The sequence below is a fragment of the Ambystoma mexicanum genome, chromosome 2q (assembly GCF_040938575.1).
Source record: "Ambystoma mexicanum isolate Mex_15411 chromosome 2q, UKY_AmexF1_1, whole genome shotgun sequence".
NCBI classification, from domain to species: Eukaryota; Metazoa; Chordata; class Amphibia; order Caudata; family Ambystomatidae; genus Ambystoma; species Ambystoma mexicanum.
Window position 1 is genome coordinate 226520806 of NC_090924.1, and position 12411 is coordinate 226533216.

The window sequence follows — 12411 nt, forward strand, 5'->3', positions numbered from 1 at the left end:
AGTGCAAAGCGCTGACACAAAGCCTGTTTCAGCCTGTTTCATCCTGGTCGATAGTCGGCAGGTGACGCTGCCGGTTTGTGATACTACCGCTGGCATTGGGAGCTCCTCACAGTGACCTAAAATTACTAACTAAGCAAGGTCCGTGAGAAACTATATCAGTGGATGGCATTAAATATGATACACTCTCCTTGAAGGAGCTGGATAACACTCACAGTGATTTTTCATTAAGGACGCTAAATGAAATCAGGGACCTAGGCATCCTTAAACGCACGCTGAAAATACAGTCAGCGGTGGGTGAATCTGAAATGTCTAGAATCAAGGCAGCTCTTATTAATACTAGATCTGTCTGTGTTCATGCTACAGAAATAGCTGAGCTTATTGAGGAGCATGATTTAGATCTACTCCTGATTATGGAAACCTGGTCATCGGACGCCTCCCAGGGCTCCTTTCACAAATGAGTTCCAGAAGAGTATCTTATAAAATGCATACATTGTGTAGGCAAAAGGGGAGGGGGCATTGCAGTCATTCACAAGGCTGCATTAAAAATCTCACATCTGAATGTTCTTGAATGGGGGGGTGATTCCCAGATGGGACACATAACGTTTAACCTTTCTACAAGATCCACCATTCCCATAGTACTGGGATACAGACCTCCTGGACCCTGTAGACAATTTTGGGAGAATCTTGAATCCTTTTTAACAATCTCGGAAATATGAAGAAATACTACTTATGGGAGACTGGAACATCTGGTTAGACGGCCCTACAAGGCCAGACTCAAAAGAACTTTGGGAACTCCTAGACAATCGTTGACTACGTCCTTTAGGGACACAGTCATCTCATGTAAAAGGTCACTGTCTGGACGTACCCATAGCAACTGGTTAGCTTAACAGGTCGAAAATAGCAGGAGAGTAAAATCTCAGAGAGAGGTTGTAGGGGAAGAAGAGCCCTGATTTGCTATAAACAAGCTATTTTTCAAGCTAAAAAAGATGTTCTTCACAATGAAATAAAGGCAGAAAATAATAAACCTAGAGAATGATGTACCATTGTCTCTAAATGTTGCAAAACTAATTGTAAGGTTGTCTCTTCCGAACCTTCTTTGGTACGTGCCAATCTTGTTAACTCCTTTAATGGAAATCATTAAAACTGACATTGCAACTAAAACCCAAACTATAGTTTTGAATCCATCAATACAGGCGAATGACCAACCCCTAGTGGCACCAACTTAGTCACAGACCACGAGCCCGCCACCTCTACATTCGCTGATCTAAGCACTGAAACACACTAGTGACTACTTATTCCCTCTCTCCGCCTTCGCACCAAAGCGCCTGTCTCTGGAAATAACACCTTTTGTGACTAAGTTTGTTAATAAAGCCCTGAACCAAGGCACAGTTCCCAAAAGACTAAAACACTCTATTCTGATACCTTTACTGAAAAAAACCTATTCTGGATCCAGACACCCTCCACAACTATCGACCTATTGCGGGACATCCGTGGCCCGCAAAGATCCTTGAGAAGGTGGTCACTTGTCAGCTGCAAGATTTTGTGGAACAAGAGTTACTGTTGGACATTTTTCAGTTGGGTTTCAGACCTAAGTTTGGAACCGAGACTGCTCTATTGACCGTTCAGGATGATCTTTTAGAGGCCGCGGACCGAGGTGAGCTATCACTATTCGTGATGCTGGATGTCGCCGCGGCCTTTGATACAGTGAACCATTATATCCTTCTTGACGAGTGAGATGGGTGGGTGGGGTTTCTGATCATGACATTAAATAGTTTGAATAATTTATGACTAATTGTCAACAGCAGGTGAGGCTAGCAGAGTAAGCTTTTGGACCATACTAAGATGGGTTGTGGAGTACAACAGGGGTCCTCACACTCATCTCTATTGTTTAATCTCTACCTGCACCCTTTGATGGAGATTTTGAGGGTTCTTGGGATGAGTCTATGGGCCTTCCTATGCTGATGATACTCAAATCTTCATCTGGATTTTAAACTTTGATAAGCTTACACTAAACTTTAACAGTGCCTAGAGGAAGTTAGCTAATTTATGTCCAGTAATCAGTTCCAACTGAATGCAGCTAAGACAGAGCTTATTCTCTTTGGACCGAGACAGCTTCTTATTGCTGATAAGGAATTGCTTATCCTTACCCTCCTGGGCACCAAACTGAGGTTTGCCTCTAAGGTTAGGAACCTGAGCTGCATCAGGCAAGACAATCTTGGTAGTGAAGGCCAGGTTGGAGCTAAAGTCCATGCAGTTTATTATTCACTTAGACTTCTACGGCAGGCCCTGCCATACATTCCAAATGCTGATCATGCCTCAGTGGTGGGTGATCTAATGAACGCCCACCTGGACTACTGCAACTGCCAGCTGATGGGCATTCAAACGGCTAAGCAAGTTCACAGGCTTCAAAAAGCCCACAAAACAGCCATCAGATTGGTTTTCCGTCTGGGTAAAATAACACATGTTTCTCCATCTCGCCGTGCTCTGCATTAGCTAGCAGTGGAAGAGGGCATTAAATTTAAGGTGGCCTCCCTTATCTTCAAATGTCAGAACAGACTTGCCCAGCTAATTTGAGAGACAAGATCTGACGTTATCAACCCTCTAGATGCCTACGATCTAGAGACTGTTTAATCTTGACCGTTCTCCTTCAGCACGCATCTCAAGGGGAGACTTAATATTTGCAGTCTTTGGTCCAAAACTTTGGAAAACTATACCCAGAGAAATCAGGACCCTTGAATCACTCTATACATTTCATAAAGCACTCAAGACTTTTTCGTTCAAACAAAGGTAATTACCTCATCAAAGTTGCTGATCCCACCGCAGTTCCTGCTATGGAATCATCTCTTGTTCCGTTTGAATTTATTCCAGCTGCACCTCTATACGGTTTAGTCCATCATGAGCGCGATATATAGAAACCCAAATACAAATACAAATATTTGAACAAAGGGATGCCCTTGGCCCCAAACAAAATTCCTATCTGTCACCACTCCCTAGACCTGACCTTTAAACAAAGGGGTGTGGCATATCACTGATGCCTGGGATTTTGGTGCTGGGGGAAAGTGAAACTAGGTTAATTTCCATTGTGAAATATACACTCTTTCCTGGGAGTGAGGAAGTGACCTTGATAGAACCATTTTTGCATTGCTTTTGGTGTGGAGAAAGAAAGGTGCTGCAAATAAAACATATCTTCAACGTCTGTGTGTCTCCAAAACTGCAAGCCTTTTTAAGTATGCAGAGAAACCCTGTGTATCAAGCCCGGCATGTTTAATGTGCAACTTGTTTTAAAATCAAAACTGTGCTTTGTTTTAACTCTATTTTATCAAGTCATATATTCCTGTTTATTCCGAATTGGAAAGTGTCATTGTGTGTTGAAGCTTTGTTTTGTGCCACAGAGAAGGCAGAGTGTGTAACCATTAAAAGCTCTATTGAACATATATTTTAAATAAATTAATATTCTCTCTATACCCAGTTTTTTCTTGTTATGCATGTCCACTTGCGACAATCCGTTTTTTGTTTTAATTCTTATTTGTGAGTACAAAGAAATAAATGTTTTCACACTTTTTCAAATTTCCTTTCAAAACTTTGGGCCTCATTACACGGACGGCGGAAAGGGTTAACGGTCACCGTTAATGGTACCGGTGACCGTTAACCCTTACCGCCTTACTACGAGGTCCCTTTGCGGGTTGGAGACTTTAATGCCTGCTTTTTGCAGGCGTTAAAAACCAACCCGCAAAGGGACCAGGGAGCTAATTACAGTACCGCAATTTGCGGTGCCGTAATTAGCACCTTCCCCATTCGCATTATGCCATATGGGGCAAAAATGGGAATGGGGAAGGGCAATGGGCGAAGGGGAAATTACCGCCCCACCAACCTTGGAATAGGGCGGTAATTCCCCTTTCCTCCAAGCCGGTGCCAGTATTTTACAGGCATGGACCAAGTTGCTAATAGCACCTTGGTCCACCGCCGTCTGTGTAATGAGGCCCTTTGTCTTTTTAATCCAGATTTACGTACATAACTCTTATTGCACACCAATTGTCACTCTCTACACGTGTTTCACCCTTGTTTATATCACAACCGATCATCAGGAGAGATTTGTTACACTATTATTGCTAACTTAAGGTCTGTTTTGTCACGATTCAATTAGTCAACTTTGTTTCATGAGTTAATTTCTACTGGCTCAGCTTTACACATACTTTTAGTGGTGAAATACCCTTCTGCACTTTTGTCATCTGGCTTTCTGTTCCTTGCTCCTTGTTTCGGCGCCTATCTCTCTATACCCAGGCCTGGTTCTTGGCTCATTGTTGGAACAGGGGGAGGGAACTACACTGTTGACTCAAAAAGGGGAAGCTTTCTCTGGAAATGATGTTTTCTCTACTGAACCGAAACGTGTGAGGTAAGTTGGGTAACTTCAGATCAGTACAATTGGAATAGACTACAACTTTATTTCCTTTCAAACCACAATATTCTCTTGTGGCAGAATAGTGTTTTTCATTTTATTTATCTGTTATCTAAGTTGAAGGATGATACGGCACTTCCATCATGTGGAGGAGAACAATGGCTGGAAATGCCAATGTGTTTTCCAATGAGGTTTATGATTTGGAATACAAATATACTGTTGTCTAGCAACAATAGGTTTTAGCAGACTTTTACTAATTCATATCATACTTTCGCTAGACCTAATCATTTAAGAGTGAAAGGGTCAGAGGTCCCAATATGCAGCAGCATAATTTTGGTCCATACAGCGAGGGACTATGTCCTTCTAATGTTAGCTAACTTGAAAAGCAGCTGCAAAGTTTTTCATGTGCACAATTTATGTTACATGTAACTTGTGTATCTGAAATGTGTTAAGTTTATCTTGCAGCTGCTGCTGTATCTTTGGGCTGTGCACATAGATGCATACTTTGATCCACTATATGAAAGCCAGTGATTATAACACGCACTCAAAGAGCTGAAAGCCATTGACAAAACCTTTTACATGTTCTTTATAGTTAGTTAATGGTACAATCTGTTAGATTCTTTTCGTAACACATGAACATAATATCATAAATATGTACCTGTTGGATCAAGCAAACCTTAACAAGTGGAAGAGAAGCACCCAATTAAGTTAACTAAAATAATTCTTGTTGCCTCAGGCCCGTGAAAGAGGGTTGTGCTCTCCTCAACCCTAACACACCCGCACTTCACTGTAACGTCACTGCCTCGATGTTACTACGTTGGTGCGAAATGAAATAACTCATGTCCTACAACCAAATATCCTGCCTAAACCTACCATGCTGCCTAAACCTACTATGAAACCCACCATTAACGACAACTAGAGACCGGTAAAATGCACTCAATGTGAGTACATTGGTGAGAGATAGCTCCTGCCATAGAACCAAATATCCTGCCTAATCCTAGCCTGCTAGCCACCATAAAACCCTACCAGTGACCCAGAAACCGTGCCCCTGAGATCCATAGTGCTGAGCTTAAGAATGATGACCCTCTGACCGAGCAAACATATCTTACACTGCTCCTAACTGTTAAGCTACCTCAGAGTGCAGCTACAGCAAAGCAAGAGGACGACCACTACCAGATCCAGAATGTAATCCGGGAACAGTGAGTTTTTAAGAATAAAACATCCACTCCAGACACTCACCTCTCCTATCACTATGCTCACTCTCTACTTTACACTAACACACAACAGAACGCGTCTATATCCCTCGATCAATTTCAGCCTAGCTGATCACATACGAACAATACTCCATGAACACCTCAACATCCTGCTAGAACGCAGCTATACCCCACGAAATAATCAGCATAGTTGCACACACAAACATCCTTCACAAGCCTAATGCTGCCAGAATGCAGTCTCGGAGACCAACCACCAGACTGCACACATTTAACTGATCTATCAATACCATTGCACCTAATGTTAGGATGCAGCTATCATCAGGCAAACAAATCAGCTGCTGACATACTGAGTGCACCCAAGCACCCTATGCTACCCTACTCTCTTGATTGCCATGGACTACGGTCCCCAAGGCCGTTCAACCTGCAAGCACGTTGAGATCCTACCAATTATATATAGAGCGCTATGTAAATGCCAAATAACAATAACAATAACTTGGTATGTGGCTCCCACCAACTGCCCGTAGTTTATTTATTTTCCTGCCCACTGACCTTATTTATTTATTTAATTATATGATCTACCTGTACCGCTGCTGTACTTTTTTCACCTCTTCGACCGCGCCACTGCCGCTCGTGCCTATAAATCTCCTTCCCGACTTATTTCCTCAATGTCCTGGCCCGTTCCGCCATTTGACCTGCTCCGGTTGCCGCCTTGACCCATCTCCATCCCCTGTTGTTCCCCACCCCACTCCCACACTGACAGGCCAGCGACTGTCTGTCCGAGCAAGGAAAGGAAAATCCAAACACAGGCACCAATGACGCGGAATGTCCTTGTTGCTTTAGGCCCGTGGAAGAGGGTTTGTCATGATGCCTACCCCGGGGCATCCGGACCAAGCCCATCAGCCCCGGGAGCAGGCATCCAGATATTTATTAAAACCCCAGAAGCCCCGGCTAGGGGCTGTCTGGGTTCAGTCCTGGCGCCTTAGGCACCAGGCTCATAATAGAAATCAGTCCTAGCGCCATAGGCGCTAGGCTCATAGACATTACTTACCTCATGCAGACCATGCTGCGACTGAATCCAAGCCAACGTGAGGCTTGGATGGGACTATTTTGTTACAGGTAATATTTTACTCAGGTGTGGTTCTGGGGAACTTCTTACCTGGAACTACTTTGGAGGCTATTTAAACCACGCCCGATCAGCAACACACGCTTCGTGTTATTCTGCTTCCAGCAGCGTAACGCTCACCGTGCCTGCAGTCAGCATCCAGTCTTCAGCCACGCCCGTCTCGAATCCAGAGCTCCTAGCAAAAGAGGAAACAAGAAGGAAAGGTTAGAACACCGACCTTATTTCAATTCTTACCTGATTCCGGATCCATCATTATTTCTGCACGTGTCGCATCGCCAGCTGCAGCGCCGCCCCATACTCACCAGTCCTTACAGCATTTTTCGATCCGGCGCTGCCTCCATCATTTTCTTCGCCGAACTCCAGCACATGGGGGAAAACAAAAGAAACAACAAGGTGAGCTAAGAGAGCCGACAAATACAATCTTCTACCACCATAGGCTTACCTAATTTACCACCGGAGGCATTACCCTTTAATACGCCTCATCTTCATTTGCCGCACCTATAAAGGGAGAAAACAACAAGTTAAACTCATGAATCTTTTAACAGACAGTGTTGGGTAATACAGACTCTTATCTGAACGCCATCTGCTGCCTCCAAGCAATATTCTTTTGAACCAGTTGCAATTCAACAAGGGAATGGAATAAGAGTGATCATCGGACATATTGAACTCTTTGAACTTTATAAACCCGGGAGTCAATATTCTGCCGGAACTCCTCCAGCACCTTCAAACCAGTGAAGTAACTGGTATCTACGCGCCCCTGCATGCCATGCAGGATGGAGAGCTCAGCATTTAAAAACATAAGGTGAGGTAACTAAAAGGGGATATCGGAGGTGACAAGAGGGGAGAACGAGAACAGTGGGAGGGGGCCATCACTAAAATCCATGGGTGGCTAAATCCCTTTCTCCACCTGCAGGAGAATACTTGTATGGATCAGGCAGACGAGATTAGGTGGGCCAGTCCAGACAGTCATCTCGGCACTACGCATCACGTTGGTGGAGACCGCAGCTGTCCAGGTCCGATCGACGCCCCTGTGGGAACCAGGTGAGCGTAACAGAACACGAAGCCTATCTACAAATCCCCACCCGGGCGTAATGGAAACCTCAGAAACCGACCAACTAGCCCTATTGTCAGGGGAACTTAGGGCAGAAGTGCACTCCACGCGCCAAGAAACTAATGCCCTCAGGAGAGAACTGATTGTGTCAAAGGAGCGCACTGATGATCTTGCTAGACAATTGTTGCAAAACCAAGCTGGGCAAACACCATTACCTGGACTCGGGGGAATCCAACTCCTGTTTCATCGAGCAATCCTGTGCACGTGGTTCTACCAGGGAGCATTCCTTTAGCTCCACCCGAACATTTTGCTGGGGACCCGAAAAAGTTTGCTGTGTTTATGAACCAATGCCGCTTGCACTTTTTATGGAGACCTGGAGCTTTTCCAAATGACCAAGCCAAAGTAGCCTTTGTACTATCATACCTTAGTGACAGCGCAGCGGATTGGTCGATTCCACTAGTGAACCAGGAAGCCCCTCTTCTTCGGGATTTTCAAGGTTTTCAATTGAGCATGGAAATACTATTTGCCAGACATTCACAGGGACAGGCCCTGGATAACAAACTTTTATCCTTACGACAAGGTAACCAGGAGCTACTAACCTATATCGCAACCTTCAATAGGTTGGTGGTGGAAACCGGATGGCCAGAGGTAAAACGAATTACATTATTTCATTGTGGACTTTGGGGTGAACTCAAAGATGTTTTGGCCCAAGTTGTGAACCCACCTCAGGATTGCGCAGAATATATAGACTTAGTGGTCCAGTTAGACCACCGACTTCAGAATAGAAAGGCTAAGTTCTAAGTTCGAGCTAAGTTCGAGAATCGGGTATTGGTTAAACCCAATGTTACCCCCAAAGGAACAGATGCATCAGAACCGATGCAGATCGGGGGGGGTTAAGGGACCCTTGACTCAAAAGGAAAGAGAAAGGAGACGGCAGATGCAATTGTGCCTGTACTGTGGGGCCTCAGGACATTTTCTACGGGATTTCCCTATAAAACCGTCCAAGAAAGTAGTCGAAGTTGCTGATAGAAATCAAACAGAGCCTGATTCGGGAAACAACCACGCCCGACAAGCGTAGAGGTCCGCTTGCCGAGCTTGAAGAAGGATACTGAGACCTCGCACCTCATCATACTAATGGTCCTTATTGATCCAAGGCAGCCATCACGTATGCACGCAGTAAGGGCATACATTGATAGCGGGGCCGTAGGAAACTATATGGACCACGAATTGGCTTCTAGGATGAATCTACCTCTCTGCAAAAAGACCACTTCGGATGTCATCACCACAGTCGATGGAATTGAAATTGCCTCTGGGCCTATAACTCATTCCACCGCAGAGATGACACTGTTGGGTCAGGATGGGCATCGCAAGACTATTGTGTTTGATTTAATCAAAGCGCCGCAGTTCCAAATAATACTGGGGATACCTTGGTTGGAAACACATAATCCTTGTATTGATTGGCGAGAGAAGAGAATAACCTTCCCGGATTGTGCACACACCTGTTACCCGGAAAAACCCTTGAACAAAGGCCTGGCCACAGTCGCTACTCCAGTCGTGCAGTTTTCTCAGGAATATCAAGAATTCCAGGTTGTTTTCCAAAAAGAACAGGCAAACACCTTACCACCTCACAGATCATACGATTGTCAAATCGACCTCATACCCGGTGCACAACCTGCATGTAGTAGGATCTACGCCCTTACGGAACCCGAATACCTTCACCTACGACAATACTTCGACCAATACCTTGCTAATGGCTTCATTCATCCATCCAAGTCCCCTGCATCCTCAGCTTTGTTCTTCGTGCCTAAAAAGGAAGGTGACCTCAGAACGTGCATAGACTACCGCGCATTAAATCCGATCACGGTTAAGAACCCATTGCCTCTGATCCCCGAATTACTAGACCAAGTAAAGGACGCTTGCATCTACACTAAATTAGATCTCCGAGGGGCATATCATCTGGTACGTGTAAAGAATGACGACGAATGGAAGACTGCCTTTTGCACCAAGTTCGGGTTATTCGAATACCAGGTGATGCCCTTCGGGTGGTGCAATGCACCAGCAGCCTTCCAGTATTTTATGAACGATGTCCTTCGTGAACTCATTGACGTCTGTGTTGTCTTATACATAGACGATATTCTAGTGTACTCCTCCTCAGAATCAGACCATGTGAAGCACGTTTGTCCAATCCTTGAGAAACTACACCAGCACAAGTTATACGCAAAATTGGAGAAATGTGTTTTTCATTCTACAGAAGTTGAATTCCTTGGATTTATCCTGACTCCAAAAGGAGTTCGAATGGACTCTGGAAAGGTGGACGCAATCCTCAAGTGGTCATCACCCAGTTCAGTTAAAGGGGTACAAAGCATGCTTGGATTTGCTAATTTCTATCGCAGATTTATTCCTGAGTTCTCACATATTGTACACTCTATCACAGCACTTTTGCGAAAAAAAACTAATGTTTTTTGTGGACTGAAGAGGCTGAAAGAGCCTTCCAAGAGCTAAAATCGAAATTCACGTCTGCACCTGTTTTAAAGCATCCAAGCCCTGAGCTTCCATACATAGTTGAAACCGATGCATCCAGTTTAGCCATGGGAGCTGTCCTGTCCCAGAAGGATCCTGAAACTGGTCAACTTCATCCATTAGCTTTCTGGTCAAGAAAGTTCTCAGCACCTGAGTTAAACTATGCGGTTACTGATAAGGAGTTATAAGCCATCAAGTCCGCCTTCAAAGCTTGGCGGCATTATCATCTCGGTGCTAGGCATACCATCACTATAATCACCGATCACAGGAATATGCAGTATTTGAAAACAGCCATGGTCCAAATATCGCGTCAACTTCGATGGGCATTATTCTTTGCCGAATTCGATTTCGTGATCACTTATCGACCATGTTGTAAAACCAGCAAGGCAGATGCCTTATCCCGAATAGGGATGGGAGAAGCATATTCGAACCCGGAACCGGTGCCTATAATTTAAGAACAAAGAATTCTTGGCATAACTACTCTACAGACTTTAGAAGATATTCATTTAAAAATCCAACAACTTTTCGATCCTGCAGCCCTGCAGGACTGGGTAAAGAAAGGCAAAGATTATTCAGTCAGCAATGACCTACCTTTCCATCAAGGGTGTCTATTTATACCACACAAGGAACTACAAGAACTAGTTATCTCCAATTATCATGATGCTTTGATGGAACGACATCCAGGTATCACAAAAACTGAAGCTAAAATTAAAAGACAATTCTGGTGGTCCACCTGGCGAAAAGACATAAAGTTATTTGTGCTATCTTGTGGTATCTGCGTCCAAAACAAAAGTCAAAAGAAAAAACCAGCTGGTCTTTTACAACCTTTGGATATTCCTCCTACACCTTGGCATACTTTGTCTTTAGACTTTATTACTGATCTACCTCCATGTAATGGATTTAACAGCATTCTAGTTATTGTGGATCTTTTTTCCAAGATGGCCCACTTTATTCCTTTAAAGGGATTACCTTCCGCTTCAATTTTGGCCAAGGAATTTCTCTAAAACATTGTTCGAATACATGGATTTCCTTCTGTATTGGTCTCTGACCGAGGTAGCCAATTCATTTCTCAATTTTGGAAAAGATGTTGTCAATTAGTGCAAATCGACGTGAGGTTATCAACCAGTCACCACCCCCAGACCGATGGTCAGATGGAGAGGACCAACCAGACTCTTGAACAGTACCTACGTTGCATGCTACACCAAACCGAAAGCAATTGGAAGGATATTTTATGGATTTCCAAATACGCATAAAATAACTCTGTACATACTGGAACCGGACAAAGCCCCTTTTATACCATATACGGACATCATCCTCGAACATCAGAACTCGATTAGCCTCAACACTTAGAAATGCCCGCAGTGAATCATCTACACTCTACTATTACACAAGCCTTTAAGGAAGCAACAGAACATTTGAAACAAGCGAAAGAGAAATACAAGAAAAATGCTGATCAACATAGAAGTGATGCCCCACAATACCAGATTGGAGATCAAATTTGGCTGGCTACAAAACTGTAACGCTCACCTGGCTCCCACGGAGTCGCTGACCTGGTCTGAATTGCTGTGACCTCTTCAAGCGTGGTGTGCAGGATTCGAAACACCGACTGAACTGGACCCCCAAATCTGGCTTGTCTGGCCCGTAGAAAAATCTTTCTGTAGGTGGAGAAAGGGGATTAACTGTCTGCAGAGTATTGTGATTGCTTCCCACCTCCCCTTTGCTCTTCTCTGACCACCTCCGAAATCCCCAATCAAGGCTCACTTTAATGTTTGAATGGAGGAGCTCTCCATCCTGCTTCTGGTGCAGGGGCGCGTATTTGACCAGTTACTTCACTGGTTTCGGAAGGCGAAATGCCGTAAGTATGCAGTTTAAAAAGTTCCAGAGTAGAGTCTTCTCTTTGTTTGCTTTTCTTAACCTGCGATCTGTCCTTATTTTCAGGTGCAGAGTGGAAGTGATGCTTCGAGGGATATTGCCGGAGATAAACTCAGGTGAGTTTGTGATAAAATGATCCCTTTAAATGTCTTTGAATCCCTCTAGTAATGTCTTTCTTTTTTCCCCTTAGTGGCAGGGGTGCGGTACCAGGCCAAGAAGTGGCGCCGACCCGAAA

General features: G+C 44.3%; 1 protein-coding gene across 1 annotated transcript in view; it reads right to left on the reverse strand.

The window, feature by feature from the left end:
* The window catches only part of UMOD (uromodulin), a 248946-nt gene that overhangs the window by 204411 nt on the left and 32124 nt on the right, over positions 1-12411 (reverse strand). The window lies entirely within an intron of this gene.